The following is a 7,126-nucleotide window of genomic DNA, read 5'->3' as shown; positions in this document are numbered from 1 at the left end:
TTGTTGCTAACAAAAGAGGACCCATTGAAAAATGGGCACCTAAATCCAAGAATTGATCTCATGTAGGACTATGCCGCCGGAGGTTCAAAATGGGTACTTGATAGTGGATGTACAAGTCATATGACCGGCGGCAAGAACCTCGTCAAGGAGTTGAGGCCCAACATAAATCATATCACCGTCTCCTTTGGCGATAATTCTACATCCGAGGTATTGGGTTTTGGCAAGGTTGTGGTTGCACACAACATTACTCTTGTGGATGTCATGCTTGTCAAAACCCTTGGTTACAATTTGCTTTCCGTTTCTGCCCTTGGCAAGATGGGTTTCGCCGTCTTTATTGATAAAGATATTGTGGTCCTCTTGTGGAGCAAGACTCTAAAAGTCGCATTCATTGGGTATCGCGAACACAACTTGTATGTGGTGGACTTTTCGGGGACCACCACGACAAGTGCGATGTGCCTATTCGGAAAGGCGGACGTGGGTTGGTTGTGGCATCGCCGCCTAGCCCATGTCAACATGAGAACTTTGCAAAGTCTTCACAAGGGGAACCATATTGTGGGACTAATGGAAAATGTGTCTTTTGCCAAAGATCGTGTTTGTAGGGCTTGTGTTGAAGGCAAAATGCATGACTCTCCGCATCCAAGCAAGACCATTATCTCTTCCAAGAGGATCTTGGAGCTCCTTCATGTGGATCTCTTTGGTCCCGTTACTCATGCAAGTCTTGGTGCGAAGAAACATTGCTTGGTGATTGTCGATGACTACTCAAGATACACTTGGGTCTACTTTCTCAAGACGAAAGATGAGACTCAACAAATATTCATTGACTTTGCTACCGAGGTGCAACGCCAACACAACCTCCTCATTATGGCAATAAGAAGTGACAACGGCTTCGAGTTCAAGAACTACACACTCAATGATTTTCTTAGTGATGAGGGGATTCGTCATCAATATTCCGCTGCTTACACCCCTCAACAAAATGGTGTTGCGGAGAGGAAGAACCGGACTCTTATGGATATGGCAAGGTCTATGATGGCGGAGTATAAATCCCGCTATAACTTTTGGGCCGAAGCCATCTCCACCGCTTGTCACTCCTCCAACCGGCTCTATCTCTGCAAGGGCTTGAACAAGACTCCATATGAAATACTCACCGGGAACAAGCCTAATATCTCATACTTCAAGGTGTTCGGGTGTAAGTGTTTCTACAAAATCAAAGGAGTTCATTTATCTAAATTCGCTCCTAAAGCTTTGGAGGGTATATTTGTTGGTTACGGTGCCGAGTCTCACACTTATAGAATCTTTGATATAGCCTCCGGGATTATCATTGAATCTTGTAGTGTGAGGTTCGAAGAAAATGATGGCTCCCAAGTGGGGCAAGTTGATGTTTGTGTAGGTGATGAAATACCTCAAGATGCCATAGTAAGAATGGGTGTGGGATTTTTCCGCCCCATTGAGGGACACGGTGTGGCGTCTCGGGAAGGACTATGCTCTACCACGGTGGAGCCCTCATCTTCTCAACATCAACAAACCCCATCAAGTGAAGCAAATGATGCACCAACCCAAGCACAAGAACAAAACCCTCCATCTAGTGTGCAAGATCAAGGACAAGATCAAGGGCAAGATCAAGGACAAGATCAAGGACAAGATCAAGGTCAAGATCAACCAAGAATTCATGATGGTTCCGACGAGTATCCATTTGATATTTGCTCCGCACCAAATGATGTCCAAGATCAAGCACATGATGTTGAGCACTCACAAGAGATTGTAGTTGCTCAAGTTGAAGGTCAAGACGGGGACCCAAAAGATCAAGTTGATCAAGTGATACCTCCAAGGCCAAGAAGAACCAAGGAGGAGATCGAGGCCCGTCGTCTAGCAAGAAGAGATAGGAACCTTGAGCTTCGTGATCACACTCATGATAAGGTTCTTGGTGATATAAGGGCAAAGGTTTCCACAAGAAGGCAATTGGCTACCATCATGCTTATATCTCCTTAGTGGAACCCAAGAAAGTATTTGAAGCCCTTGAAGATTCGGATTGGATGGAAGCTATGCATGAAGAACTCAACAACTTCAAGCGCAACAAAGTGTGGACATTAGTAGAGAAGCCAAAGGAGTGCCTGTTGACTGCCAAAACCCACCGGCGGGCAGCGGCCTGTCAACACAGGTAGAGCCGGGAAGAGCCTAGAGCTGCGGCTAGCTGAGACCCCTCCGAGCGACGGCCCGCAATGCTCTTCTGGTCACACGCGGCGATGCGGAGTGCAAGGGCGTGCCACCTGACCTATACCTGGTCAGGAAGGTGATGGGGATGCCTCGCTTAGTTCCTGCATGGCATACACGTAAACATTAAATACGAGCCTCGATCGGCTCTCAGGTTATCCTGTGAATCGGCTCAAAGAGCCGATCCACCCATGATTCGTACAGGGTGCACGAATACTTGGTGATCCTGCTTGATCAAAATATAGCTAATGAGATCTACGACGATTTAGGGTTTTCACCGCATAATCGGATCATCCTACTCCAGGTTGGGCCTCGCGGCCACGCACGGTGCTCATAAGCCGATCCTAAACAAGGCCTAAAAACCAACATGACGTTGATCCTCGGAACATCCTGTTTAGGACTTGCGAACGCCACCCTACGTGCCGCTGGATCCTCCCCCCCTTTGTAAGGCCTAACTATTGCAGATATTAAACTAATCCTTGCAGAACAAGGAGCAATCGTAACGGATCAGATCTACTAGATGATGAACAAGCAGGGTGCCGCCCCCACACCTGAGGTAGGCGTGAGGGCGGCTAGACATGCAAGGGCTGCACTACGTAAGCATGTTATACGAAGAACTATGCTAACCCTAACACATCTATGATAACTACGTTGCTCGCCATCAAAGACGCTTCAGTACGAGCAACGCGTGAACAACGTGGAGCTTGTGCTGCCTAGATCGCAAGATGCGATCTAGGCAGCATGTCGCTTACCTGATTGAAACCCTCGAGATGAAGGAGTTGGCGATGCGCCGAGATTGGTTTGTTTTGGGTTGAACGTGAGTTGTTGTTTATTCCATAAACCCTAGATACATATTTATAGTCCAGCGGACTTTCTAATTCAGGCGTGCACCTAACCGTGCACGGGTAAAACTCTAACTCCTAACTTAACATACGATCTAATATACTACAGATAAATGGGCAATCTAGCCCAACTTCGCATATAAGGCCGATCTTCGTGTTCTCTCCAAATATAACCTTCAGGCTTATCTTGATCGTGGCCCACCTCCAACTTGGTCAAATTCTGGTGATAACACATGCCCCCCTGGTTTTGGAAATGACATTTCCAAATTCATTATGCTTTTACCGTCGGGTCATGTCGTGGCAGAGCAGAACCTATTGCAGTATTTTTTGTCATGATGCCCTGCCTTCTCGACTGCTCCGCGTGATTTGACCGTTGTATTTGGGCACCGCCTCCTCGAAAACTGCTGTGGCATTGAATTCCTTCACCATAGCCCCCTTTTATTTAACCGCCATGAACAGTTCTCCTCTGCATCTCCTCCGCATTAGCACTCCAAAAGCCCTCCTGCCACCATGTCTTCTTCCTCCTCTGCTCCATCGGATCCTTCCAGCCAGTCCTCCACATCCCGTGAGCCGACGCCGGAGTACAACCCGGCAGAGGTCCACGCGGCGAACACCCGCCGCGCCATTGCGGCCGGGGAGGAGTCAGACCACGACTTCTCCATCTGGTCCGAGGACGACCAATCCTCGACGGACGGGGAGAGCGACCTCCGCTTCCTCGCCGTTGGGGAAATGGAGGAGGAGAGTGACGACGACAGCTTCTCCTGCGACTTCACCTCTTCCGGGGAGGAGGAGCAGGAAGAGGAGGAGGAGGACGACGACGAGAGCTCCTCCGACGAGCCGCCGGCCAAGCGATTCTGCCCTTGGCCGGGCAATCTTAGCGACTTCGACAGCGACGAGGACGACGCTGACGAAGAAGATGAAGACAACGAGGGCCCGGTCGGCGGCCATTGGAGCGACGACGAGCCCGCCGGGAGCAGCGCCGATAGTGGCGACGACGGCGACGACGAGGGCAGTGACGGCCCGTAGAATAGGACCTCTAGAATAGGATCAGCAACAGTAGACGGGGCAATGTATCCCCTTAGTACTCCCTTTTGAGAGCAATCAGCTCTTCTATGTAAGAAATCTGGTTTATCAATGAAGAACTTTTCTCCAATTTGATTTCGCCGATTTCTTCGGAGTTTAATTGAGCCGATTCCCTCTTCTGCTGACCCCGCCGATCGTTACTTAGCCAATGCCCAACGAGCCGATGACAACGCACCGGTATCTCAATGTCCCATCCCTTTGAGCTCTGGCGGACAACTAGGCAGATCGACGTTCTCACGAGAGCCCCAGAACCACTGCCGACACGACTTGCTCCTGAAGTCGATACCACTGGGTTTTCAGCCCGATGAAATTTCAATCGGCTTCTTAAGAACGGAAGTTCTGCGCCATCAGTTGCCCCCCGAGCCTCTATCAAGGCGAGCATATTAGTGGACTAACCAAATGTGTCGCTATCGGTTCCCAAGTCATGATGCGGAACCAGCCGATTTCAGCAAAATCGGCTCTCCAGAGCAGAGAACCTTCAGGGTGAGCTGCCCCCCGAGCTTCTTCAGTCTACTTTTCGCGCCTTGCAGGTCAGATCGGCTCCTTCCCTGTGGTGGATCTAATGCATCCCATCCTTAACCTGATCTGCACATTACTCGTAAAAAAGAAACCAGAGGTTCTTGAAGAGAAAACCGAAGTCATCAAGCCACTCAACTGAGGAGCTCTTCCATTAGAATCTCTCTTCGTGACTCACTTCCTGCTCCATTGACCCTTTCTGCTCATAACAGCTGTTCCTCTTGAGTCGATGGCCACGTATCTGCATCGGCTAAACCTTTTGTTTTTTTTTATTTGGCCGATTTTTAGAATGAATCGGCCCCCAATATTCCACTGCACGCATGTCTGCCCATGTTTATCTGCATATGTCCATCTGACTATATGCCCCCCGAGCCGAATCTGCCAAATGACTGCAGATATCGGCTTTCATGGTTAGTCAGGGCACTGCGCTTGCACATCAGCTTCGCAAAGATTCATGCTGACTTTCATCTGCCGACGTGGCCGCTGCCCAGTAGATCGTTGCTGACCACAAACAGAATATGTGCAGAAGATAACTTTGGCCGATTGCTGGAATCGGCCTCCACATTGCTTGTTCGATGAAGGTTTTGTAATGTCCCTCCATAAATTTTTTGGGGCCGATCACAAGGATCAGCCTCACCCGGTTTGCTCATTGGTTTAATCTTGCTACTCGGTTAGGCTGGATAAAACCAACCCAACCTCTGACTTGATGCGCCTGCTGTCGTCCACCTTGAGTGCATCGTATAATCGTGGAGCACTAAACTCTGTCGGCAAGACGAGCACCATGTTTGTGCCAGCCGATGTTTCATCATCGGCTTTCTTTTGCTTGGGACGCCACTCCATTCTCCGTGGACGACCCTCTTCCTCCAGGGCTCGCTGAACCTTTGCAGCCAGATCCGGCCGTGCCTTCCTTAGTGTATGCAGGTATAACCTTTCGGCTTCCTCCAGGCCGCGCAACCGCTGAACCCTTCGTTTTTGTGAACGGCTGAGTCCGTCAGGGCACCACCTTGGACGGTGGTACCTGTCTTCTTCTTCTTCTAGTCCCTCGTCTTCGGAATCCTCAAGATCTGCCCAACGAGGTGACTCAGCACGTTTGCTCTGTGGCGGGAGAGGCCCTAAGCGCTTGAACACAGACACGTTGGCTGCCTCCTTCTTCTTCTGGTTGCATGCTGGGCAATTGCCGATTGTGGGCAATCGGCTCATTCCTGAATCCCAGCGATTAATGCGAAGAAAGGGCAGTCCGATGTCTGGCGTTGTCATCTTGCTCCCTTGATGTGTCCGTGGCACGGCGCTCGTGCTCCTCCTCATCGCGATCCTGCCGACGATGTCTTACGCTTCTCTAACCGGGCGATCTCCTTCATCATCATAGTTGGACCGTCGGCGTTGGTCATACCGACTCACATATTTGTTGAGGAGGTGATCGAGAGAGGTCGTTGATATCTTATATTCTTCACCTCTCCCTACGCGACGTAGCGCTTGCCATCATGATGGAGCCGATCAGCGTGGAGCGGCCTCCTTTGTGTCCTTGCTATGAGAGCATTGCCCTCATCTCCATCTTTGCCGAGTGGTTTCCGAGGTCCTACCATGTTGATGCGAACGAGGGACTGGCTGGCAGCCCTCGGGGTAGGTGACTTCCACCATGTTAACGGCGGGGAAGGGTTGGGTGTCGACCTTCATGGCGTACTGGTTGAAAATTAAACGCCCCTTCTCTATCGCCGCTTGGATGTGCTGACGCCACACCCTGCAGTCGTTGGTGGCATGGGAGAGCGAGTTGTGGAATTTGCAGTACGGCTTTCCGTTTAGCTCTTGCGCCGTGGGGAACTTGAGACCTTCAGGAATCGTCAACTGTTTCTCCTTGAGCAGGAGGTCGAAGATTTGTTCGATCTTGGTCACGTCAAAATCAAATCCCACAGGCGGCCCTGGTGGCTTTACCCATTTGCGGGACACGGGGTTCCTCCCCGAGTCCATTCAGCCACTGCTACTTCTTGGTCTCCCGCAGCACTTCACCTTCCTCTCTGTATCGACCATGACTATCGCACGCTTGAACTTGTCTTGATACAGGTCTGGGTGGCGCTGTTCATATGCTGATAGTTTCTGAACCATGTGCGCCAGCGAGGGATAATCTGCTTGGGAGGCCATGTCCTTGAGCTGTGTTGCAAGGCCAGCTACTGCCAACTCGACTGCTTCCTTTTTAGTTGTACGAACCGAATAACATCGGTTCCTAAGATTCCTGAAGCGCTGGATGTACTCTGTCACCGTTTCTCCGCGCTTCTGACGTAGTTGTGCTAGATCGGCAATACTAGACTCGGAAGCTCCTGAATGGTATTGCATATGGAACTGTTCTTCCAATTGCTTCCAAGACTGGATGGAGTTTGCTGGCAAAGAGGTGTACCATCCAAAAGCCGATCCTGTGAGGGACTGTGAAAAGAGCCTCACGCGTAGCTGATCCGACACTGAAGCCGGTCCTAGTTGCGCCAAAT

This window comes from Lolium perenne, chromosome 3, assembly GCF_019359855.2.
Source record: "Lolium perenne isolate Kyuss_39 chromosome 3, Kyuss_2.0, whole genome shotgun sequence".
NCBI classification, from domain to species: Eukaryota; Viridiplantae; Streptophyta; class Magnoliopsida; order Poales; family Poaceae; genus Lolium; species Lolium perenne.
This window is presented reverse-complemented; position numbering follows the sequence as displayed.